General features: G+C 53.1%; 1 protein-coding gene across 2 annotated transcripts in view; it reads left to right on the top strand.

Moving 5' to 3' along the window:
• Nucleotides 1-26,699, top strand: part of SEPTIN9 (septin 9) — a 165,698-nt gene that overhangs the window by 25,166 nt on the left and 113,833 nt on the right. The window lies entirely within an intron of this gene.

Raw genomic sequence — 26,699 nt, 5'->3', positions numbered from 1 at the left:
CAAAAGTGAAGCTTCGCTAAGTCGGGCTATTTTATTTAAACTCGGCTCTCCGTCCCCTCACTATTTCTCTTTCATTTCCCAATGTGCCACTTTTGCATCTTAAGACGGCCGTGAATGCTGAGACTGTGGGCGCCGAAGTCTGGGAAAGGGTGGGGGGACCTGCTTCTGGCGCTGGGGTCCGGGGTGGCGGCACCGGGATGCCGATTGTGGTTTGTCCGCTGTGTGGTTGGTTTGTTCGCTGCCAGCCGAAGTCCGTCTTCAAGGCTGCCTTGGTCTCCTCCCTGAAATAGCATTTCGGTGCCTTCCCGGGAGTTGATTACAGGGCCGGGAGCTCCCGGTGCCCAAACAAGATGTGCAAATGCGTGTGTGCGTGCGCGTGCGTGTATGCACACGTGCAGCGGAGAGAGCTTATTGCATTCTGCCGGAAGCTTGGCGGAGTTGACCAAGGTGACTCCCACTTGGAGGTGCTGGTGTCATTCGGGTCCTGTACTCACCTGGGCACCGTGGACAGAGAGGGGGCAGCCATGATCATGCATGCGGTTGGATGGGATTGATTTAGGACAGAAAGATCGGAGCTGTGGGCTCTGCTCAGTTTCTGGGGCAGAATCACTGATCAGAACATCAGAATGTCACGTTGGGGCAAGGAGTGAGGGCAGATGGCTGGTCCTCGGGCTGGAGGGACCTTGCAGGTCCCTGGATCTGCCCCCGCACCCTGTGTGGGATCGAGGCCAAGTGGGTCACTTTGGAGCGGGCTCAGACCCATCTGGGCAAGAACCAAGCAGTGGAGAGAAAAGAGGCCGCCCCTCCTAAGTCACCCCGGTTAGAAGCCCCTCTTTCTCGGTGTCCTGTGTCCTGTGTCAGCATCTGATATCATCACGAATAATTCCCATTCATTATGGGGCCTGCTGCTTACGGCACACCCCTCAAGCCAGGTGCTGGGGTACACTGTGCGGGCCTGAGACGTCCTGGGGCATCAGCCTCTGGGCTTCAGGTGCTCCAAGATGACCCCTGGGTCAAAGTGAGGATTAGAATGTCGCTCCCCAAGTGCCACTGGCTTGGTCTGTTGTTTGCCACTGTGTGTGTTGCAGGGGGGGCTCCCCAAGAGGCCAGAGGGAAGGAAGGCGCACGTCAGGGTCTCCTCTGAAGATAGCCCCTTGCCTGCTGCTCCAGGGGCTGATCAGATCCCAGTGTGATGTCAGGGCTGATGGGGCAGCCACAGGCAGGGAAGCTGCCAGCGGGGTGCGTGTGTGCGCACGCACGTCTGTGCTGCAGGGCACACAAACGGGCGCCGCGACTGACCACAGGAGGTGGGGCAGCCATGGAGACTGGCGGAAGGCACGGCTGGTGGAACCGCATCTCACGTGTGTTTGAGCTCAGTGACGCGGGCCAGCCGGGGTGGACGGGGCGCTAGCCAGGGTGCCTTGCTCTCCGGCTGGCAAGGACCGCAGGCTGGGGGACCGGGGAGGATGGTTACTCCATTGGCCTGGCTGCCAGGGGCCTCCGGCCCAGCCTTCATTTAACAGATGACCAAGCCAAGGCCCAGCTGGGTGACCACCAGGGGACCAGAGAGCCAGGGCACGGAGGCTGGAAGGGGGTCCTTGGGGGAGTCAGAAGCGGTGGCAACGTCTTGGAAGCTCCTGGGCTAAGTGAATTTGAGGAGCTTTTCATGAACTGAACAAACAGTCCGCTCTGTGCCTTTATAAGTGTTGAGCACCACGCCCTCGGCCGAGGATAGCACGACGATGGGTGAAGTAGGGACCTTCTCCCAGGATGTGCCTGAGGGGAAATTGGTACTTTCTATGAAATCCTCATTTGGATGCATTTTCATGAAAAAATACTTACTTCTTTCAAAGCTCGGTTAGAAACTGGTTCCAGAAGAGAGAAGTCCCCAAACTGTCTCCCCATGTTTCTCAAACCCGGTTAGACCTTGACCTTGGTCTTTGTAACTCAGAGCTTAAGCAGTCCCTGGGCAAGTCTCGCTCTGCAGCCCTGGGCTCAGTTTCCCAACCTGTAAAGGGAGGGAGTTGGATCAGCATGGCCTTGAGGCCGTATCCCCACAGCCAGCGGGCTTCCGAGCCTGTGCTGGGGACCCCGCCGGCTGCGGGCCTGCTTCTCAAGGGCACTGTGCCTCTGTGACAGCGTAAGACAGTTGTGGCTGCCTCAGTCCGCACCGGGCGGATGTGGGGCTGGGGGCCACGATGCCGAGCGTGTGTGTGGACGGGGGCCTGTCTGGCCAGACGCCCCACCCGCCAGTTTGCAGAAGTAGCTGTCACTGCTCATGGCCCACTGGGCTGGCATTTAAGGCGTGTCTGGCTGACTCTTGGCCGCTGCCCAGCAGCTGTCCAGGAGGGGCTGGTGAGGAGGGGGCTTGGGGCAGGTGCGGGCGGCCTCAGGAGACCTCAGATCTCCCTCCTCCGTCTCTCGCGAGCACCTAGCTCCCACTTGGTTTGGGACGTGGGCCCTGGGTCCTCTTCTGCAGTCAGGCAGCCTCCAGCCCTCTCGAGGCTGCGGCCTTGCCCTGGGAAGATGCCGGAGGGCTCGTCAGCCGGGCGGGGATGAGTCACGGAGCAGTGACTGGCCACTGAGACACAGGCCGCTTCTTCCAGCCAAGGGTCGGCCTCTTTTCCTTGTTCTGGACTGGCTTTGTGGCTTTTACAAATCAAGCAGTTTTATCTTGTTCCAAGTGCTTGTGTTTCAGCAGGGAGACTCTCCAGGAAGGGAACTTTCCACTGAGGGGCTGTGACTTAGCCCAGCTAGGCCTCGGGGAGGGTGGGACGGGCCACGCGGTGAGCTGTCTGCAGAGAATGTGGACGTTTCTCCGCTCGGTCAGGAAGGTTGGCGCGGGGGCCTGGAAGGGCCGGGCTGCACTGCACCCGGGAGGAGATCTGATCTGCTCGGGGGCGGGGGGTCCTGTGTCACGGTCATGGGGAGGGCAGGGAGCTGGACAGCCCCCACCGTGGGAGGCGTGCCTCGGTCCTCACTCTGCTGCACCCTCTTGCCTCTGGGTCCCGGGCATTTCATACTCTTGGCCTGGACAGCTGCTGCGGTCATCAGCTTCCTGGACCCTCTCTGCCAGGGCTTCACTCTCCTCATCTCCAAGATGAGAAGCTTGGCCCGAGGCCCTCCTGGCCCTCTGCCTCTTCCACCTCTGACTGACGAGGGCCTTGGTTTCCTGGGGCTGCTGTAACCAAGTACCACCGCTTGGGGAGCTTACAACGACAGCAGTTGATCTTCTCCCAGCTCTGGAGGCCAGAAGGCCAAATTCAAGGTGTCCAAGGCTTGGTTCCTTCAGGAGGCCCTGAGGGAGCATCCTTTCCAGGCCTCTCTCCTGGCTTCTGGCGGCAGCCGGCGCTGCTTGGCATCCTTGGCTGGTGGATGCCTCTCTCCAGTCTCTGCCTCTGTTGTCACACAGCCTTCTTCTGTGTCTCAAATCTCCCTCTGCTTCTCTCTTATAAGGACACTTGTTCCTGGACTTAGGGCCCACTCGGATAATCCAGGATGACCAAAATTCTAGAACCTTATCCTAATGACATCTGCAAGACCCTTTTCCCAAATAGGTCCACACGCACAGATTCCAGGTGAACATGAATTTGGGGGGCGGGGCACCATTCAACCCACTCCAGTCCCCATGCGTCCTGGATGCACAGGATGGGTCCATGTCCCAAGGTCACTTGCCATCCCCCACTCTGGCCATTGGGTCCCCTACCCCTGGTGAGGTGTGGGAAGCTCAGCCCCATGAGAACTGCAGAAGCCTGCCCACCCCCCTTCCAGGCACCTGCTTGCTGGAGTTGCCTTGTGTTCCCTGCTGGTGGGGGTGAGGCCTGGGGCAGGCCCTGGGGACAGAGTGGACCTAAGATGGAGGGCTTTGGTACCTGGGTCAGCCTGCCCAATAAGGGCACCTTCGCCTGGTGCCTTGTAATTTTTTTTTCCTTTGAGCTCCAAATTGGTCTGTCCAAAACTTTTCCTGACTAGAGGATTTATTTCTATGGAAAGTCTTACTGAGGAATGGCGTGACAATCACATCACATCGTTATGCATTAAAGAACCGCCTTCAATGACACCATAGTGTGAGACTGGGGCTGTCCCGAGCCACGCGTGAGTGGTCGCTGCAGCCATTCTGTACTATAAGGACCTGGGGTGCCTGGGGCTCTGGACTCTTTTTTTAAAAATCATGGTAAAATGTACACAACATAAAATGTACCTTTTTAGAAAAAATTTTTATTGGAGTCTAGTTGATTTACAAGGTTGTATTAGTTTCAGGTGAACAGCAAAGTGAATCAGTTATATATATATATATATATATATATACACATATCCACTCATTTTTAGATTCTTTTCCCGTATAGGCCATTACAGGGTACTGAGTAGAGTCCCCTGTGCTCTACAGTAGGTCCTTATTAGTTATCTATTTTATGTATAGTAGCGTGTATATGTCAATCCCAATCTCCTAATTATCCTTTCCCCCATTTCCCCCCAGTAACCTTAAGTTTGTTTTCTACATCTGTGACTCTATTTCTGTTTTGTAAATAAGTTCATTTGTCCTATTTTTTCAGATTCCACATATAAGCGATATCATATGATGTAAAATGTACCTTTTCTATAATTTTTAGGTGTACGGTTCAGTGGCATTAAGTGCGTCCACGTGGTTGTGCAACCATCCATCCGTCTCCAGAACTTTTTCATCTTCCCAAAGTGAAACTCCATTAAACACTACCTCCTCTTTGCCCCCTCTGACCTGACCCTGGCAAACACCCTTCTGCTTTCTGTCTCTATGAATCTGACGATTCCAGTTTCCTCATATACGTGGAATCATGCCAATTTGTCTTTTTTGTGACTGACTTATTTCACTTCATGACTTCATGGTTCCTCCATGCTGTAGCAGGTTTCAGAGTCCCTCCTGTTTAAGACAGAATAATATTCCATTATATGATAGACCACATTTTGTTTATCTGTTGATCTATGGGTAGACATTTGGGTTGTTTCCACCTTTTGGCTATTATGAAAATTGCTTCCGTAAACATGTATGTATAGGTATTTGCTTGAGTCCTTGCTTTCAAATATTTTGGGTATATACCCAGGAGCAGAATTGCTGGACCGTATGGTAGTTCTATGTTTAATTTTGGGGGGAACCACTGTACTGCTTGTCACTGCAACTATACCATTTTACATTCCCACCAGCAGTGCCCACGGGTTCTAATTTCTCCACAACCTCCTGAACACATGTTATTTTTTAAAATAGATATATAACAGCCATTCTAATAAGTGTGAGGTGGTATCTCATTGCAGTTCTGATTTGCATTTCTCTAATGATTAGTGATGCTGAGCATCTTCCCATGTGCCTGTTGGCATCTGTTTGTCTTCTTTGGAGAAATGTCTATTCAAGTCCTTTGTCAGATTTTAAATTGGCTTTTTGTGGGTGTGTGTGATTGAGTTGTAGAAGTTTTTAAAAACATATTCTGGATATTAATTCCTCATCAGACATATGATTTGTAAATATTTTCTCCCATTCCGTGTGTTTCCTTTTCATTCTGTTGAGAGTCTCCTTTGATGCACAAAAGTTTTGCACTTTGATGAAGCTCAATTTATCTACTTTTTCTTTTAGTGCCTGTGCTTTTAGTGTCGCACCCAACGCCACAAGCCTTTCACCCTGTGTTTCTTTCTAAGAGTTTTACAGTTTTAGCTCTTGCATTTAGACCTTTGATCCATTTTGAGTTAACTTTGTACATGGTGTGAGATTAGGCTCCAAGTTTTCGTCCTGGGCTCTTGATTTTTTTTCACACCCAGGCTGGCTTCACTGGGTGAGGTGACAGGAAGTGGGGAAATCCTGGGTTGGCCTGGCCTTGACCATCCCCTCAGGCTGGCCAGGGAGCCTCAGCTCCGGCCCTGGGCATGGCTGGACATGTGCTCTGCCCAGGGCAGCCCAGGCCTGTGTCCTTCTGGACTGACGAGGAGGCCAGCCTGGGGTCTCCTGGGGTCCACTCTCAGGTGGGCCTCCTCTTCTCAGTGGTTTCAGTGCCCGGCCTGCGTGTGAGACTGACTGTCTGTGTGTCAGTGTCTGTTGGTCTGTCCCCATGCTGCATCTCAGGAAGCCTCCTCCAGCCCCATTCTCCCTCTTTGCTTCTGCTATCCTAGACTCCGTCTGCCTCCTGCTCGGAGCTGGTCATCCCCATTGTCTCCCTTCCCATCCGGGCGCAAACCTCTGTCCGGAAGCTACCACCTAAACCGCCTTGCCCGAAGTCCCCTGGACCACCGTCCCGCCTTCACCGCCCTCATGTCAGTTCTGCTCCCGTTGGGCTGGGCGCGGGGTGGGGGTGAGACCCAACGGAGAAACTGGAGAGATTTCCTCTTAACCAGAGGCTCATGTTTGGAGACTGTTTTGGGCCCCAGGCCTTGTATGAACTCAGGACAGATAGCAACGCAGATTTCAGCTCCTGCTCCTGGAGACCCCTCTCTGCCTGCGGGCTTGGGACCTGCCTTAGATCTTCTCATCTTCCCTCCCTCTTCTTTCTTTTTAAGGTATGTACGTATGTATGTATGTATTTATTTTTGGCTGCGTTGGGTCTTTGTTGCTGCACGCGTCTTTCTCTAGTTGCTGCGAGCGGGGGCTGCTCTTCGTTGTGGTGCACGGGCTTCTCATTGCGGTGGCTTCTCTTGTTGCGCAGCACGGGCTCTAGGCGCGCGAGCTTCAGTAGTTGTGGCTCACGGGCTCTAGAGCACAGGCTCAGTAGTTGTGGCACGCAGGCTTAGTTGCTCCGTGGCACATGGGATCTTCCCGGACCAGGGATCGAACCCATGTGCCCTGCACTGGCAGGCGGATTCTTAACTACTGCGCCACCAGGGAAGTGGTGCAGTAGTTAAGTTTTTGGTTTTTTTTTTTTTTAGCAAATGAGGAAACTGACTTGAGCAAAGCTGAATAAACAAAGCAACACACCCCTTGGAAATTAGCAAAGAGGCACCAGCTCTGAAACTTTTCTATGAAAAGTTGAAAATGCTTTGGGGCTGGGCCTGTCTGCTGGAGCAGGCAGGTGGGTGTGAAGAGCCGCCCAGCTCTGCGTGGCAGGAGCCCACACGCCCAGAGCCCGTTCCTCTGCGTGGTCCCGATTCTCCCTCCCGCCAGCGAGTGTGAACAGTCAGTGGCCTCTGTCTCTGTCCTCCGCTTTACGTTCACCTCAGGTCCTGATGTCGCCGGTGGCTGTTCGCAGGACCACCAGACACCTGTCGTCCCAATTATCTGGCAAGTATTTATTGAGGTCGTACTACGTGCAGCCGACACGTCTCCTGGGTTCTGGACCTACAGTGAGGAGCCAGCACCCTGCTCCTTTGGGGCTGGCAGTCTGAGCGGGATGTCAGACAGCTAACCAATAAACACATCAGTTGATGACTTTAGATGAAGAAGCAAAGAACAGGTGATGTGATGTGATTGTTGGTAGGTGTGTGTGTGTGCGTGTGTGTGTATGTGGGTGTGTATTAATGGACACCTTCCTTGAGGGGGTGGCATTGAGCTGAAACTCACGTGTCCAGAAGGACCTGACAGGTCAAGATCCAGAGGAAGGACATTCAGGCAAAGGGAACAGCAAGTGCAAAGGCCCTGAGGTTAGAACATCACGGAGGTGCGAGTGGCTGGACTGCATTGTTGGAGGAGAGGGGCAAGTCTGAGACCAGCAAGATAGGCGGGGCCAGGTCATGCCAGGCCTCGGAGGCCCTGGCGAGGGTTCGTTTCTCTCCTCAGTGTGCCGGGTGGAGAAAGTGGCAGGACCTGAGTGCCCCGTGGCTGCTGAGACTCGCCTGTGGCAGGCAGGGAGGAGAAGCACGGGGGCCTGGAGGGGTGGCCATCACCGTCGCTCTATGCAGCTGGAGAGAGAGGACCTCTGATTGCTGGGTGGACCCTGGTGGTCGAAGAGGCCGCTGGACGCCCTGACGTGTTGGCCAGCCTTGCCCAGCCCTGCCCAGCCCTGCCCCGCGGGCTGCTATCTTTAGGAGGGAGTGCTTGCGGCCTCTGAGCGCAGAGGCTGTGGTTTGGTGCATGCTTGGCCGAGGGTGGGGTGGCCTGAGTCCTGGGAAGGTGACCCGAGGAGCGGACAGCCTCGGGGGAAGCATGACTCCGGGCCTCCTCGCTTTGTATCTCCTGGGTCCTGACTCTCTGGCAGGGGTATCACACATGGGGGTAGTGGCCAGTGTGTCTGAGGACACCGTCCCATCCCACTGGTCCCTCTGAGCCTCAGGCCTCTCCCCAGCTCTGGGCCCCTGACTCTGGGGGAGGCATGGAAGTACAGAATGTTTTCCAGGGCATCCCACTGGCCCTCAGAGCTGGGGTGAGTCAGAGCCTCTTCCCATAATGGAGCAGTAGCCAAGGCCCGGGGATTCTGGCCTGGTGCCCGGTTCCTGGGGCAGGAGAAGCGAGGTGGCCAGGCAGGCAGGGCTGGGGGCTGAGCCTGTTGTGACCTTGGGCTGCGGCCCCTCCCCTCCCGCTCTGTCCCAGCCCTGGGTCCCACTGGGGCTCCCTTTGTGCCTCCTCCACTCGCTGGCCTCTGCATCCCTTCTCTCCCCTCTGGGGCCAACCCTCTCCTCTGGCCCAGACTGGCCCTCCCAGCTGCTCTCCCTACCTCCTGCCTCTTCTCCTTCAGACCCTCCACTGCTCCCTCGGGGTCCACTGTGTCCCCTCCGTGTCCCTTGCCACTCAGGGAGGCAGGTGCAGGGACGTTCAGGACGCACGCACCGTTAGAGTGCCCGTGTGTGCTGAGCGCCTTCCTCTCTGCTCTGGCGCTCCCTCGAGCCTGTGGCCCCTCCGCACAGAGCCTGGCCCTGTCCCGCATCCAGAGCTGGTGCAGCAGGAAGGAGCTGCCCAGGGAGCCTGGGCACCTGGCCTGCTCTGCTGGCTGCAGCCCCCAGGGCTCGGGTGTCAGAGAAGAGGTGCTTCTGGGGACGTGTGACGATGATGTGGCTCATGGGTCAGGGCACCGACCCTCCCCTCCTGCTGGAGTGGCCTGAGATGCTGCTTCTCCGCTCCTGTTTCTGGGGCATCTTGAAGTTGGCCCTTGGGCAGCCTGTCCTGGATTCTCCCTCTGGCCTTTCCTGGCACTGTTTCTGCTCACCTGGAGAAGGCTGGGTGGGGCTTGGGGACAAAGGAGATTCAAGGGCTTCCCTGACAGGACACCCCACCCCACAGAAGGGACGTTTTGGTCAAAGCCCCAAGAGCCCTGCTTGCTACTCAGAGAGCAAGACCTCAACCACCTGCGGGGCATCTGGTGGGGGCAGTACAGGTGTGACTGTCAGCACAGGGGCTCAGTGCACAGCCCGAGGCCTCCCTTTCCATGGCTCTGCTCAGGCCCGCGTCCTTCTCTGGCCCTGTTTTCCCTGACGTCCACAATGGGCAGTCCTCAGTCTGGACTTTGCCCCCCACCATCCGCCCAGCTCAGCTCTGGCCGGCTTGTCCCTCCCCCGGGGCCCAGGTTCCTCCTCCAGGTGGCGTATTCCATCCAAGGATGCAGGGCCCTCAGCCATGCCTGCCCTGAGAGATGTCGGTATATTGTTATCTGATAATAACTAAAGAACTATAGCTTTAGAGTGACTGTTTTCAATGTTTTTCCAAGTTCAAGGGTCTTTAGAGTGTCCTAATCCTAATGTCGCCGTGTCCGAGAGAGAGGGAAGGGGCTGGGGGTGATTGCGGGCTGGGGGCTTGTTCACCACCTGAGAGGGTGGTCTTGGGCTGTGCCTCTGTGACGTGTGTTTGGGGCGGGGTGCGTACCTCCAGGAATGCCCCGTAGCCCTCGCCACCCCCCCAGCTTGTAGAGAGCAGCTGGGAGCGGAAGGGGAGCCTGCAGCCCTCTGAGGAGGTGTGGACAGAGGGGCCCGGGTTCTGGAGATGTGCATCCTCCATGCATCTCACCCGCGAATTTACTGCAGTTGGGGCCTGGCTGAGCCTTGGAAGGGAGCGAGGGAACCGCAGTGAAGCCGAACCCCAAAAAGGGGCAGGAATTCAGGTGCAGGAAGCCTTTCTTCCAGGAGGTGGCGGTGCAGGCCCTCAAGAGCCCAGCGCCTGCTGGGTTTTCATTTTCGCTGAATTTGTGGGAAGAGGCTGCCCAGGTGTTATTTCCACTCACTGCGTCTGCTGCAGCGATGGAAGTGACAGGTGGGGAGCACGGGAAATAGGTGAGGACGGCACCTCCCCTGGCACCGGGGCTGGAGTGCTGCAGACCTCGCCCGGGGTGGTCCTAAACCAGGCCAAGCAAGCGAGGTTTGAGAGCTCTGGGCTTCGGGGAGGGGTCTCCTGCCACTCTTCTTTCTTCCCTATTTCTGGTTGATATATCTTAGTCTCTTGAACTTTCCCAAATTTTTACTATGGAAACTTTCAAACACACAGGAAAGATTACGGTGTGAACACTCCCACGCCCACCGCCTTGACTCTGCGGTGCACATTCTGCTCTCTGCGTCCTCACACTCCCCTCCCTCTAGCCACCAGCGCTCCGTGTGGTATTTTTGCATGCGTTTCAAAATCCGTTGCTGGCATCAGTCCACATTACCCTGTAAACACTTCAGCTTGCCTCTCACTAACCAGAGGCCAGTATTTGTTTATGGTTCTTTTTCTTTCTTTGAGGTAAGATGTAACCCTGAACGCACAGATCTTAAGGGTACCGCTCTCTGTATCCCGGCTCCTGTCAGAGTGTAGGACGTCACGATCACCCCTGCACGCCCTTTCCCGGTCGGTGTCTGCCTCCACTGCCCTGGGAGCAACCAAATTTCTGATTTTCTTCTACTATAAATGAATTTTGCCAGTTTGACTACGTATATATTTTTCAGATGTACCCATGTTGCCCCAGGTAACAGTAGTTGTTCCGTGATTGCTGTAGTGTTCATCGCATGAACTTTCTCTGGGTTTTTTTTGTTTTAGCCCTTCTGTTCATGGGCCCCTGGCTGTTTCCATTTTGGGGGTCTCCCGAATAAAGATTCTTATACAAGGTTTTGTGGACATATGCTTCCATTTCTCTTGTGTAGATACCAAGGAGTAGAATTGTCGAGCCAGAGGATAGGTGTCTGTTTAGATTTGTAGGAAAATGCTAGCTCTTTTCTCCAAGTGACTGTATCAGATACTCCCACCAGCAACGTCTGAGCGTTCTGGGTGCCCCGCATCCCCACCAGCGTTCGGTGCCGTCTCTTTCACAACGTAGTCACTCTGGCGGGTGTGTGGCGATCTCATTCTGGCTTCGACTTACATTTGTCCGATGACCCGTGCTGTTGAGCACATTTTCATGTTCTTATTGGCTTTCCGTATATTTTCCTTCGTGAAACGTCTTTTCAAATCTGTTGCCCATTTTATTTTATTTTATTTAAAAAAAAATCCCTTGCAGCTCTGACAATCTTATTCCTTTAAAAAAATAATTAATTAGTTTATGGCTGACTTGGGTCTTCGTTGCTGCACGTGGGCTTTCTCTAGTTGCGGCGAGCGGGGGCTACTCTTCGTTGCCGTGCGCGGGCTTCTCACTGCGGTGGCTTCTCTTGTTGCGGAGCACGGGCTCTAGGCGTGCGGGCTTCAGTTAGCTGTGGCTCGCGGGCTCTAAAGCACAGGCTCAGTAGTTGTGGTGCACGGTCTTAGCTGCTCTAAAGGCATGTGGGAGCCTCCTGGACCAGGGCTTGAACCTGTGTCCCCTGCATTGGCAGGTGGATTCTTAACCACTGCACCACCAGGGAAGCCCCCTGTTGCCCATTTTAAAATTGGGTTGTTTGACTTATTCTTTCTGGATACTGGTCTTTTGTTAGATATATGAATTGCAAATATTTTTTTCCCAGCCTGTGGCTTGCCTACTCTTTTCTTAATGATATAGCTTTTGGTGAGCAAAAGTTTGTAATTTAATTTTGACTAAGTTTAATTTAACAAAGCTCTTTCTTTGTGGTTACCACTTTTTCTGTTCTTTGTAAGAAAGCTTCGCTTACCCCCAAGTGGCGAAGATATTTTCAATGATTTCTTCTAGAAGTTTTACAGTTAGAGATTTTATGTTGGGTTTAGAAACCACCTTGAATTAATTTTTCTGTATGGTATGATGTAGGGGGTAAGGTCCATTTTGTTGTTGTTTTATCTGTATGGACATCCAGTTGTTCCAGAACCATTTATTGAAAAGACATTCTTACCCCATTAAATTGCCTTGGCACCGTTGTTGAAAATCAGTTAATTTTGTATATGTGCTTCTATTTCAGGACTCTTGTGTTTTATTAGTATTTTGTCTGTTCTTTTGCCAGTACCACACTAACTTGATTAATGTGGCTTTATAATACGCTTTGAAATAAGATCTCCTAATATATCCAAAACATCGCTTTGGGTATTCTTGGTTCTTTGAATTTTCTTATAAATTTTAGAAGTAGAGTATCAACTTCTACAAAAATGCTATGTGAATTTTGATTGAGACTGCGTTGAATCTATAGGTCAATTTAGGGATAATTGGCATTTTAATAACACTGAGTCTTCTAGTCTTATAAACATGGTATGTCTCCATTTTTTAAGTTTTGTTTTTTGTATTTCTCTAATCTCTACAGAATTATGTTGTTCTGTAGTTTTCAATGAAAAGATCTTCATGTCAATAGTTAAATTTATTTCTAACTGTTTTTGGTGCTATTGTAAATTGAATATATATTTTAAATTTCATTTTCAATTGTTTGCTGCTAGTATATAAAAATTATATAAAAATACAGTGGGTTTTTGTGTATAAATCTTATATCCCATGACCTTGTCAAATTCATTTATTAGTCTAGCACTTGTTTTGTAGATGTTTCATGATTTATTAAGTAAACAACCATGTTGTCTGAAAATAGGCAGTTTGACTTCTTTCTTTCTGATCTTGATGCCTTTATTTTTCATGCCTTATTTCACAAGCTAGAACTGCCAGTACAATGTTGAATAGAAGTGGTACATGACATCCTTGCCTTGTGCCAGAAAGTATCATGTTAAATATAGGTTTTCTGTATATGCCTTTTGTCAAACTGAGGAGATTCCCTTCTATCCCTGATTTTCCAGAGTTTTTCATAAGAATGGGTGTTGACTTTTGTAAATACTTTTCCTGTATCTATTGAAATGGTCACTTTTCTTCTTTATTCTATTAATAAGGTGAATTACAATGATTGACCTTTTTTTTTTTTTTTTTGGCCGCGCCGCACAGCATGAGGGATCCTGGTTCCCCAACCAGTGATTGAACCTGCGCCCCCTGCAGTGGAAGCACAGGGTCTGAACCCCTGGACCGCTAGGGAAGTCACACAATGATTGACTGTTGAATATTACACCAAGAAATAAGTCCAGGAAACTCAATTTATCTGTTGAGCTTCCTTTTTATATATTGCTGGATGTGATTTGCCTAGTTTTTTGTTAAGGATTGTGTGTGTGTGTGTAGACTCGTGAGGGATGCTGTGTGGTATTTTCTGTTAGTTTGTTTTGCTGTTGTCTTGGTCAGGGTTATTTTGGCCTCAAGGTGATCAGAGTGTTCCTTCCTCTCTGTTTTCTGCAGAAGTTTGCATAAGACTGGTGTTATTTCCTTCCTGAAATGTTTGATAGAAGTCACCAAGGAAGCCATCTTGCCCTAGAGTTTTCTTCTTGGAAAGTGTTTTTTTAAGTTACAAAATTAATTTAAAAAAACGTGTGTTAGGGAATTCCCTGGCGGTCCAGTGTTTAGGACTCAGTGTTTTCACTGCCGAGGGCCCAGGTTCAATCCCTGGTAGGTGAGCTAAGATCCCTCAAGCTGCACAGCGCGGCCAAAAAAAAAAAAAATGTATTAAATAAATATTTAATTAAATACAGTAAATATAATTTAAATATACATTTATTTAATATATAGAGAGAGGGCTTCCCTGGTGGCGCAGTGGTTGGGAGTCCGCCTGCCGATGCAGGGGACACGGGTTCGTGTCCCGGTCCAGGAAGATCCCACATGCCACGGAGCGGCTGGGCCCGTGAGCCATGGCCGCTGAGCCTGCGCGTCCGGAGCCTGTGCTCTGCAGCGGGAGAGGCCACGACAGTGAGAGGCCCGTGTACCGCAAAAAAAAAAAAAAAATATATATATATATGGGGGGGGGCATTCAAGTTTTTTACTTCCTCTTGTATCAATTTTGGTAAGTTGTACTTTGAAAGAATTTGTTTCATGTAAGTTGTTGAATTTATTCATATAAAGTTCATAATATTTAGTATCATTTTAATATCCATGGGATCTTAGGGATAACCCTTCATTCCTAATATTGGTAATTTATATTCTTCATTTCTTTTCCTCTGTCTCTTATCAGTCTTGCTATGAGTTTGTTGATCTGTAGATCTTTTTAAAGGACCAACTTTGGGCTTTATTTTACTTCTATTTTCCATTTCCTTGATTTCTGCTCTTATCTTCATTACTTCCTTCCTTCTACTTACTTGGTGTATCAGTCGGGGCCCAGGCAGGAAACAGAAACCACACCAGTAATTTGAACAGCAAAGTGAAGTATAACGGATTATTAACTGGTAAAAGGTGTTTACTGCAAGGGTGAAAGAGGACTCTGAGGAACATAGAAACAGCAACGACGAGAAATAACTACTTTAGAAAAAATCGTAGGGGAAAGCTTTGGAACGTTGCATTTGGCAGTGACTTCTTTTTTTCTTTTTCTTTCTTTCTTTATTATTTATTTTTGGCTGCGTTGAGTCTTTGTTGCTGCGCACGGGCTTTCTCTAGTTGCAGCGAGCGGGGGCTATTCTTCGTTGCGGTGCAGGGGCTTCCCATTGCGGTGGCTTCTCTTGTTGTGGAGCGCGGGCTCTAGGCATGTGGGCTTCAGTAGTTGTGGCACGCAGGCTCAGTAGTTGTGGCTCGTGGGCTCAGTAGTTGTGGCTCGCGGGCTCTAGAGCGCAGGCTCAGTAGTTGTGGTGCACGGGCTTAGCTGCTCCGCGGCATGTGGGATATTCCCAGACCAGGGCTCGAACCCGTGTCCCCTGCATCGGCAGGTGGATTCTTAACCACTGCACCACGAGGGAAGTCCCTGGCAGTGATTTCTTGTATAAGACACTGAAAAGCACAGGTAACAAAATAAAAAATAGGTAAATTGAGCTTCATCAAAATTAAAAACTTCTGTGACTCAAAGATGGCTATCAACAGAATGCAAAGGCAACCCACAGAATGGGAGAAAATATTTGCAAATCATATATCTGATAAGGAATTCATGTCCAGACTATATTAAAAACTTCTACAACTCAATTGCAAAAAACCAAACAACCCAATTAAAAAAGTGACAAAGAGCCTCGACAGACGTTTCTCCAAAGAAGGCATACAGATGCAACAGGCACATGGGAAGATGCTCGACATCACTAATCATTAGGGAAACGCAAATCGAAACTGCAGTGAGGTACCACCTCACACTCATTAGAGTGGCTGTTACATAAAAACAAACACAAACCCAGAAAGTAACACGTGTTGGGGAGAATGTGGGAATATTGGAAACCTTGGGTGCTGCCGGTGGGAATGTTGAACGTTGCAGCCTCTATGGAAAACAGTTTGGTGGTTCCTCAGAAAATTAAACGTAGAATTACCACATGATCCAGTGATTCCCCTTCTAGTTATATACCCAAAAGAACGGAGAGCAGGATCCAGAGCAGATGCATGTGACAGCGGTCACCAGGGGCTGGGGGAACGGGGAGGCGGGGGGGGGGGGTTAGTGTTTAATGGGGACAGAGCTTCAGTTGGTAAGGTGACAAAGTCCTGGAGACGGATGGTGGTGATGGTTGCACAGCAACGTGAATGTATTAATGCCACTGGAATGTACACCTGAAAATTGTTAAAATGGTACCTTTTATGTTACGGACATTTTACCGCACACACAAAAGCAGCAGCTACTCCCTCCGGGGCTGAGGGAAGGTACATGAGGAGAAATGAGGAGCTCGGGGTGTCATCCCCGCCTTGCTTCACCTTGGGCTCAGGACTTGTTGGAGAGTCTGTGGCTGCCACAGACACCTGCGGCCTGCTGGTGGCAAAAAAGTTCTTGCGGGAGGGTGTGGATGGAGTTGGTCTCTAGCAACAGTTTACTGGGTGGCTGAGAAACTTCTGGAGGGGATGTGCAGGTTGGAGCTGGCGCACAGGAAGTGCGCTGGGACCAGGTGTCCCAGTGTTGGCTAGGTGCGGGGGCACTGCGGGGGGGGATAGAGCTGGTCCACGGGAAGGGGCCTGCTGGCTGCTAACTCCGTGGCAGTTGTGCCAGAGGCCGAACAGGGCCCAGGACCAGGAAGAGAAGGCCCGTCCTCCGCTCGGCAGAGAAAGCCTCCCTCTCTGCTCCCCCCAGCGCTGTGCGCATGCGCGTGGTGCAGAGGAAATGGTTCACAGCCAAGTGCAAGGGTGACGGTCAGAGCAGGCGGCCCAGGGATGGAAGGAGCCCGGAGGAGGAAACAGGGTGGGGTGGGAACAGGAGACGCAGCAGAAACTGGAGAAACGCCTTCCACACCTAGAAGGACCGATGGAGGTTGCCAGGATGCTCAAGACAGATCTTCAAATTCCTGACGTCCGGTCTTGTTTCCCAAGCCCAGAGATCCTTCGAGGTGAAAGGAAAGGAAGGCCTTCCGTGTGTGTGTGTGTGTGTGTGTGTGTGTGTGTGTGTGTGCGCGCGCGCGTGCGTGTGTGTGTGCACACACGTATGTGCCCATTTTCCGTTTTTCCATCTTTCTGACACCGAAAGAATTTCCGTGAGCTTCTCCACCCTTCCCCAGGCTGCATGGGGAGGGGGACACACACATACACACACACACACACACACACACACACACACATAGGGAGCGCTCCTGCGGGTTGTACCTAGGCCTGACAGGAAACTGGACTCTGGGAAACTTCAGCCCCACCTTTGGCACAAAATTATGTTTTTTGTTGCTGTTCATTCAAAGGAACAGAAAGTGGGGTGGGTGGGGACAGTTTATGTTCAGAAGCAGAGATTTTGCCAGAAGTGTCCAGTGCAGTTGAGGGCTTGTCCTGGTGTTGCGTGCCCCAGCTCTGGGGGGCTCAGGAGACCCACCTGTGCCCCAGGGAGTCTCTCAAGGTCGGGAGGGTCCACACTCCAGGTCGGCCCTTGTCCTGGGGTCCTGGGCCAAGATCACCTGGTCCAGAGCCCCCTAAGCTGGCTGATGAAGTCACCCGGGAAACCTGCTAAAATGCAGGTTCCGGGCCTACCCCGGGGCCCCAGGCTGAGATGGGGTGCGGGAAGGGCACTGGGCTGCCCACAGTGAGCCGAATGAGGGGCACCAGGATGGCGGGAGACCCCTGACAGCAAGGTACTCGGTGAGCGGCTGGGCTGCCTTTACTGGGGGTGTGGGAAAATCCACGGATACTTGCTGACCGGAAGTCGGGGTGAATGGCCGCTTGACCTTGCCAGTGAGACAAGATGACGGATGAAGACTTTGGCTGCAGGGGTTGAGGGGCGCGGGACACGGTGCCAACTGGGCCACCCTTGCTCAGGCCCTGGATCGGTACTGTGGCTGCCGTAACAAATGACCACAATCCAGGGACTCAAAAAGCCGAAATCAGGGCTTCCCTGGTGGCACAGTGGTTGAGAGTCCGCCTGCCGATGCAGGGGACGTGGGTTCGTGCCCCGGTCCAGGAAGATCCCACATGCCGCGGAGCGGCTAGGCCCGTGAGCCATGGCTGCTGAGCCTGTGCGTCCGGAGCCTGTGCTCCGCGACGGGAGAGGCCACAACAGTGAGAGGCCCGCGTACCGCAAAACAAAACAAAACAAAACCGAAATCAGGGTTGATTCCTTCTGGAGGCTCAGAGGAAGGATCCTTCCCGTGCCTCTTCCTGGCTCCTGGGGGCTGCTGGCGCTCCGTGACCCGGGGCCACATCACTATAGTCTCTGCCTCTGTCACCACATGGCCTTCTCCCCTATGTGTCTCTGGGTCCAAATCACCTGCTCCTTTCTCTTATAAAGAGACCAGGTACTGGATTTAGGGCCCCGCCCTAACTCGGGGTGCCCTTATCTTGATCACATCTGCAAAGACCTGATTTCCAAATAAGGTCATGTTCACAGGTTCCAGGCAGTAGGGTTCCAACATATCTTTGGGGGAGCACAGTTCAACCTGCAGCAGGGCCTGCCTACAGAGGGGTGTCTCCAGGGCTCAGTCCTGAAGGAGGATGTGGATGGACAAGAGAGGGCCCCAGGAGAGGGGCCTGCACGGCGAGAGGGCTTGAGATGGGTCAGAGAAGGGGACTGGAAGGGGGCTGGTGGTTGCCTGCACAGGAGACGCAGAAAAGAGGAGAGCTACAGTCACTGTCTCCAAATAATTGGAGAGTTGTCATGTAGAAGAAAGAGAGGACTTATTTTGAGTTCCTCCAAAATACAAAACCATAACCAGATACTTGGAAGGTAACAGAAAGTGGAGTTTGACTCATTACCTAAAGAGGAGTTTTTCTTGCAAGTTTCACTTTCTGACAGACGAGCAAGCTCTTCCGCAAAGTAGTGAGTTCCCCATGCCTCGAAGTATTCAAACAGGGACTGTATGGAGATTGTTCAGGATTGCAGTAGAAGGGACCTCAGGTTCTTGCCAATGCCAGGCGTCTGTTATTTTATGAGAACTTGAGTTGCAAAGTGTAATATTTCTGAGACTATGTCTGTGACAAGGGCCCTCCACCATCAGGCTCCATGCACTCTGCTTTGTCTTTAGGGCAGGGGACCAGGCTGGGCTTGAGCCTACCACCCTTTCTCCCCTGCTCTTTCTCTTTGGCTTCCTGTGCCGACCAAAAGCTCGCTTCACCTGGTTCCTATGGAAATGGAGCCTCAGCCCTGTGGCCCACTTGCCTGGCCCCCACATCAGGATTCAGAGCTATGTCGGACGGGTTCTGGGTAAGCACGTGAAGAGAGTCACGCGTATGTATGAACAGACACGCACCCATGCGCTTGGAGGCTTGAGGCAACTCTAATCATAGAGGCAAATCCCTCTAGGTAGAGACCCCCCTGTTCAAGGGTCCCTAGAACAGGGCTCAGCACCCACGGCTTCTCCTGGTTCAAGTGGGAGAATTCAAGAACGCCAGCTATGCATGTTTACGGTATGCCAAGCTCTGTTCTAAGCACATAATAACACGTGTCTTTTGTTATTTTCTTTTGGCTGCGCCTCGCAGCATGCGGGATTTTAGTTCCCCGACCAGGGATCGAACCCGCGGCCCCTACAGTGGAAGCGCGAGTCCTAACCACTGGACTGCCAGGGAAATCCCACATGTGTCTTATTTTTACTTATTCAGCAAACCTAGAGCAGTGGTTTTGTGCCAGGCCCTGTTCTAAGCATATTATAAATATGAATACGTTTTCATTTCATGACAACTCTTGGAAGTAGGTAGTGTTAGCCCCATCCTATAGATGAGGAAACAGAGGCATAGAGGGGTACAGGGCCTTACCCAGGTTCTGTAGCTCCCTTACCCACACCCATCCCCCATTCATATACACTCATACACACTCACACGCTCACTCAGTGGTGGTTGTTTCTCCTCTGATGTGAAGCAGGGCTCCTGCCAGCCAGGGCCCTGGTCAGTGTGTGGGTCTCTCTTTGGCCCTGTCGTGCTTCGGGCACTGAGGGATATTCTGGCAGCCTGGTCCCTCTGGTCTGGCCCAGCTCCCAGGAACTGGATTTCTCCAAATGCCCCTGCCCAGCCCGGAGCCTCCCTTCCAGCCGGAGGAAGGGCTGAACGACTCCCTTCTCCCTGGAGGTCACTGGTCAGGTTCAAACCCACTCCCGCAAGCCCCTCCTGCACCATGGAGCCGGCTGCCCGGACAGTGGGCTTGCTTATGGATCCAGGCAGCTGTCAGGGAAGGAAATGGCACTTGAGGTGATAATTTCCCCTCTGGGGCAGGCTTTGGGAGAAGCAGCTGAGGGGCCTGGGCTGCCTCCTGCTGCGATTTCCCTGTGCCTTAGGACGGCCGTGGGTAGATCGTCCCTGGAGTATCTCCCACGGGGAGCAGAGCACAGCACAAGCCTGGCGCCTGCTTGTCACACTCTTGTCCACAAGGAATGGATCTAGTCCTGTGACCCAGGCCAGTGCTGGGTGCCTGCAGACATCACATTTCTGACACCAGCTGCGGCTGGCACAGGGACTGTGTTACGAGGAAACAGAGGCTCAGAGACGTTGAGTGACTTGCCCGGACTCCATCAGCTAATAGTTTAGCCGGGAGTCCTCTTTAGGTCTGTGTGACACCAAAAGCCCAGTTCTTCCTGTTACAATTAGGCCCAGGAAAGGATCGAGATGTGTCTCACGAGCTGGGTTCCCCGGATGCTCTGGGCTGCTGGGCTCTTCGTAGTTGCTCAATAAAAGTGCTAAATGAATGGGTTTGTGTTCCCCCGTTGACCTGCGTGACTGATAGCTAATGGCTTTGGCCCAAATGCCTGTCTCCATCCTCCGGTTCGGCATCTCCCTTTGGGGTGTGTGACCTTGAAAACAGTGACCCTCTCCTTTCCACCTTGGACAGCGTCTCCGAGTGGCGTCAGGAGAGCAGCTGGGGATTACCAGCGCCCTGATGCTGGTGGGCTCTGGGCCAGACTCTGGGCCACGGACGTGGGGGTGATTGTCAGCTGCATGTGTATGAAGAGCTTGTGCAAACGCTCCCCATCCCCAGACCTCCCCCAGCCCCGTCGGCGGTGGGGTGGGGCGGGAGGCGGGGATGGCTGCCAGGATTCTGTTCTGGAACACTAGCCAGTGGGGGGGGTCTTGCCTTGTATCCTGGCTGCTGTGCCTGTTCATTTGTGTCACACAGTGTGTGCAAAGAGCCTGAAGGTGGCTCGTGGGTCACGTGCCCACCCCATGTTCCTTCTACCTGGTAGGTGGAGACCCGCGTCCCACGCACAATGGCTGCCGCGTCTGAAAGGCCTTCACAATGAGGGACGTGATGGGATCCGTGCAAAATCCCTGGAGCCTTTAGAAGCACTCCAGGCTGCTTCCTCCCATGTCGAGGTTCTGAGTTTTCATCCTCAGAAGAAAACCAGCATCTGAATCTTCCAACGATGCAGGGTGGGGTCCTCGCTGCAGGATGGAGGTCGTTCCCAGACCTAGAGGTACTGCCGTGAACAAGGGCCCCCATCCTGGGGGACTGGAGTGCCGGCTGCCCGCCGTGGATCGTTTGGGGAAAGCCGTGCTGCCTCTCGGCCCGGTTATCCCTCTGCTGCACAGACACTCTGAGCACCCACCACACCCCCTCACGCTTCCAGCTTCTCCTGAGCATTGCAGGGACCTTGCACCTGGCCTGGCCTCCAGTCCGCTCTCCCTGGCCTTTAGGACCTCCTGCAGGGGCTCAAAGCCATGGCCCCTGCTGCCCTGGAGCCTTTTTAGGTCCACACGGATGAATGTGGTAGTCGGACAGGTGGAGCCCAGGTCCCACAGGCTCTACTGGTACCTGGCAGCCTCAGCAGGCCCCCATCCTCCCCGCACCTCCACTCCTGTGCAGAAACGGGGTACTGGGGAGCCTACCTCCTGGGGGTTCGTGAGGATTAGAGGAGATAATGAATGTAGGAGAGGGCCGGCTTCCAGAAAAGGTCCTCCTCCTGTTTTTCCTCTTGCTCTTATTCCCCCTCCATCTTTTTCTCCCCCTCCAGTCTCACTTTCAGAATTTCTCACCGATTACCTAGTCTTTATACTCATCCAGGACAACTTCTTACACAGCAAGGGCACTGCAGGAGGAGTAGGGACTCTGGGTTCTAATCCTGCCTCTGTCAGTGACAGCTGTGTGACCCTCAGCAAACCACTCTGCCTCTCTAGGTCCAGTTTTCACACCCATAAAAAACAAAGGGGGTTAAACCGTATGTTATAGATAATAAGAGCTACACTGACCAAGCTCTTGTTTTATGTCAGACACTTTCCACTTATGATCACTAATCCTTTCAATCTAGGTATTGTTGTTCTTAACATAGTCACTGGGAGCTCGGAGAGGTGAAGTAACTTGCCCGGTATCTCACGGCCTGGGGAATGGCCGCCCTGAGTCTGCACCCACCGTCTGGCCGGAGCCCAGGCTCAGCACCTCCTGATGTTCTGGGCACGTGCTTTGTTCCTGACGTGGCTGGTTCCTTTATTCCTTTGCTGCTCTGTTCTGTCCAGCACGCGTCTGACTGTGTAGGTGACTTTCAAGATCTATCCCAACATCTAACTCCCTGGAGCAGTCCCAGCCTACTCTGGGTACATATTTATTGGGTGTCCTCTCTGCTTTATGTTAGCTAGTGTACGTCCTCAGATCTTTATGTTCCCGTTTCAAGTACCAAAACAAGCCAACAAAACAAACCTTGGGTTAACTAGACTGTTCATTTTGCTTTAACTATGCTTATCGTATCAGACTCTGCTAGGGGCTCAGTGCCTGATGCTAAGAGCCTTGCCCGGCCCTCTCCTGCCCGGATTGTTGGGGTGATGGGCACATACCTTTTCAGTCAGGATGCCATCTGGCTGCATAACAAAGACTAACACAACAGAGGCTTAAGCAGGAGAGAAGTTCATTTCTCTTCCACTTCCTAATCGTAAGCAGTCATGGTGGCCCAGAGCAGCAGGGACACAGTTTGTTCCTCCTTTGCTGCTCTGCCATCCTCAACATGCATCCTCCACCTCATGAAATAAGATGGTTGCTTCAGCTCCTGCAATCACATCTCCAGCCAGGGGGAGAGGAAGGGGCAGGAGTACCTTAAACGTTAAACATTTCAGCTCCCCTCCCAATGGCCAGAACCTCGTTACATGACCACTCCTGGCAGCAGGGGTGGCTGGGAAATGTATTCTTTAGCTGGGAAGCCATGTGCCAACTGAAACTTTTGTTACCGTAGGAGAAAGGGAGGTCAGATGCTGGGGGAGCAATTAGGGTCTGTGCCACACACACCAACAACTCCCTTTGTATGTACAGAGTGGTAGTAAATTCTGCAGTAGGGATTACTCAGGAAAAAGGTGAGACTGGGAAAGAGTTCGCCAAGGAGGTGACCTTTGCACTGAACTTTAGAGGCAAGAGAAATGTCTTAAGTCAGGAATGGCAAATGGCAAATATGTGCACCAATCTCCCATCCTGAGGCTGGGGCAGACATCATCAGTCAATTATCATCGCGTTCTTTCTCCCCGAGCACTGAGGCAGCCTCAGAAACCTCCCTTACATCATGACGGTGGGCCATTGATTGGGTTGGCCTGCTGGTTGAACCCTATTTGCTGTTGCTATTCTGTCTAGCAAAGGGCTTCCTAGACTTCTCACCCTCCCAAGAAGAAAGAATAAGCTGTAGTGATCTGAGAGTTTCAGCTAGTGGTGTGCACATCTCTTGCCGACTCTGTGCTCAGGGAGGTCATGTTGGTAGCCTGAACTCAGCCATGGTGGGGGTATTGACATCATGGCAATTGGCAAATGTTATAAATCACTCTTTCCCTCGTCCACCGGAGCAGGTTGTTAAACATTTATGAGCACGCCACTGTTTCAGCCTGGTCTTTCAACCTTTCTTAACAAAAATCTTGCTGAAAGTTGAGTACTGATTTCTGTTTTTATGAGGGTTCCTACTGAACCCTCCTTGGAAGATCTTGCTTTGTCTTGGGGTCACCATTATGAACATCAGTTCCTGCTGAGAACTAAAGGTGTAGTGACAAACGGGGGAGATTTGGGAGACCTGTAGGATTAACAACGGTCGTTGCTGTGTTGTGTTCTGGACGACTGACGCTTCGGTGGCAGATGGGATGAGAGGGTGGTGCTAGGAAAGTGACGTGGTTCTGCAGAAAGGGGACATATGTTCTGAGATTTTAGGTCACCAATTGGACAATGCTGGACTTTTTCCTGGATAAATGTTCTAGATTATTCACAATCAAGTGGTCAAACCTCTCAGCTGCTGGGTTGCACACCCTGCTGACCCAGAAGACCACATGCACCATATGTAAGCTGCGTCAGTTTCCTTTTCTCCAGTGGTAGGGGGATGGGCCCACGGCCTGTCCAGATGTGCAGACATTTGGTGATTCACTGGCCTAGAATGTCCTTGTTCACCTCCTTGGAAGTGATGCCCCGGGTACCAGAGTCTCCACTTGGATCTGTGAGCAGGTCTATTCTCCATTTGTGTGGCAGCTTCAGCTAACCGGGCAGATTCCCTGCCCTGCCCTTTGGGCCGTGCAGCTCCAGATGTGTGCTCACTTGGGCAGAGCCAGGTCCGTGGCCACGTGGATGGAAGGAACCACGGAGACCCAGACTCCATGGTCCCTGTTGACCAGACGAGGCCCCATCTGGAATGTCCCCACCCTGTTCCCGCAGGGGAGAAGTTTCTCTCTGCTGAAGAACAGCTGTGCTGAGAAGGTGGCCCATCTGACTGGCAGGACCGCTGGGGTGTGGGAGGGGCGATGCTCGTGGCTTCCTTCCTCCTTGGGCTGGGGGCTCCCCGTCTCGCTTCCTGCCCTGCAGTGTCACTCCCTGGTGCTGATTCTCTGCTCCGGGAAGCCCACCTCCTGATCCCCGCTGCCTGGCTTCCCCCTCCAGCGAATGGTCTGGGTCAGAGGCTGACCCAGCCACTGGGAAAATCCAGTAGGGCCTAGAAGGGAGTCGCCCCCACCCAGGGGTTCCAGGGAAGCTCCCTAGAAGTGCCAGGGAGGCACCTGCAGAAGGATTGAGAATGAGCCAGGTCGAGGAGGGCGGGAAGGGCCTGCTAGGCAGAGGGAACAGAGTCGGACAGTTGCAGAGCTATGACGCCTGGCGTGTCCAGGAACCGGGAGCAACTGGGCATGGGCAGAGGCGGGGTGGCCGGCCGGAGGTGGAGGCCTGGTTGTCAGCCCTGCCAGGCTCCCACTGTATCTGGAGGGTCGCCGGTCACATTTGCATTTTAGAAAGGCTTCAGCTTGGGGGGAACCAAGACCCCGGGTAGGGAGGCCAGCTTGGAGGCTCCCTCCCCAGAGCCTAGGGCTGAGTGGGTGAGAGAACCTGTGTGTTCAGATTAAGAAAAGCCAGCAAACAAGCCCCCAAACCTGCTTCTCAGAGGTGGGAGGGGTGATAACTGGCGCTCAGCAGCCTGGGCATTCTTGTTCCTGATCTCTGTGGCCGGTTCCCACGTGAGTTAACCTCTCAGCTCCCTGCCTGCAGGAGTCTGCCGGAAGACGGTCTGTCCGCAGATGGGAAGGGGCATGGCTGCCAGGGTCCCCAGGCACCAGGGAGGCACAGAGGGACCTACCCCTGGCTTCGGGGGCCCGGGGTATAGACAGTCCCCGGGAAGCTGTGTGAACTCCGGGCCACTGGCCTCCGGCTGGACAGCCTTTGTCCTCTGTGTCTCCCCTCACACGTCCCGGCCAGAACTGGCAAACCCCTGGCAAGGGCCCTGCCGGGCCGAGTCATCTAGGCGAGTGACTCATGCTGGCGGGGGAGAGGGGAAGAGCGGAGGCGGGTGAGTTAATAGGAAACCCATTACGTCCCGGAGGTCACTTCACATGAGGGACAAACGGTCCATTGAGGTTGGCTTGGCTGCTGGCTGGCTCTAGCAGCACTTGGGGTAGGAGAGTTCATTATCCAGAAAAGCAATACCAGATTGTCGGGAGGGGCCCCGCCGGCACGCCTCGCTCTTCCTCCCTCCCTCCCACGCGGAGCTGTCTGTTCCCAAGGCTGCCGGCCAGGACCCGGAGCCTGCATCTCAGGTACCCTCTCCCGTGGGGGTCACGGCGGGCCAACGGGCGCGTCCAGGGGCACAATACATCCTCTCGAATTCACGGTGGACTGGGAACGGGCTGGAAAAAAATCCGGCCCCCAGGGAACCCGCACACACATTTTGGCCATGAAGAGGGCGGACACCCCTAATTCCAGGCCCCCAGAAAGATCTCACAGTAGAACTATAGTCCATGCCCCTACATCTCCTTTTCACTTTTGTATTCTGGAGAAAAGTAGAGTGGATATCTCTTCCATGGGCAAAAGCTGTGGTCAGGCAGACTTTAATTCATTCCTTCCCTCCCCCAACCCCATCTCTTTTAAATAGCCCAAACTGGCTAAAGATAGAGTGAGCAGCATTGATAGGTACTGAGCTCCCCGTCACTGGAGGTTTGCAAGGGTAGGTCGATGCGCCTTTAAGGGGCAGGCATTGGAGGGGATTCCAGCAGGGTCTCTGGTTGCAAGATAAGCCTTGAAGGCACTTCTGAAGTGTGCAGAAGAGGCGGGGAGGGAACCTGTTTCCCTGCCCTTTCCATGCTGACCGGCCACCGCTCCTGGCAATGGGCTGGGGCATTGTCAGAACATGTGGCCGCGGTCCAAGGGGCCAGGCCGGCTGGCAGCTCCCTGGGGACAACATCGCCTTGGTCACTGCGGTGCTTTAAGCGTGGCCACAGAGGCACTGTTGTCCCCTCTTCTCTGCTTAGATCCCGCTCAGATCCCGTTGTTCCCGCTGATGTGGAACTAGGGCAGGCTGGTGACTCAGCCTCGTCCCCACACTGCAGCAGTGGCAAGCGGCCTTCAGCTTTCGAGCCCTCGGAGCAGGGTGCCTGCTTGAGAAAAGTGGCGAGGAGACCAGGACAGTGATGGCCCCTGGGGACCTGGGAATGTCCTGTCCCCCCCGGAAGGTGGCCTGGCCAAGTCTCCTGGCAGCCTTGGGGGTGACGAGTCCGCAGGCTGGCACAGTCACTCGCTGCTTTGAGGCTGGGTCGGTACCAGGCCGGCCTCTCCCCTGAGGCCCCTTGTGTGACTTTGCAGAGCCATCGGAAGGGCCCGAGGGAATTTCCCACCAGCTGGTGGGCGTGGGAGGCTGAGTGTCCGCCACCCCATCTCTGTACCTCCAGTCTCTACTGGTTGCT

The sequence above is a fragment of the Phocoena sinus genome, chromosome 20, assembly GCF_008692025.1.
Source record: "Phocoena sinus isolate mPhoSin1 chromosome 20, mPhoSin1.pri, whole genome shotgun sequence".
Classification (NCBI taxonomy): domain Eukaryota; kingdom Metazoa; phylum Chordata; class Mammalia; order Artiodactyla; family Phocoenidae; genus Phocoena; species Phocoena sinus.
Note: the sequence above shows the minus strand (reverse complement) of the source record. Positions and strands in the feature narration are given on the sequence as shown.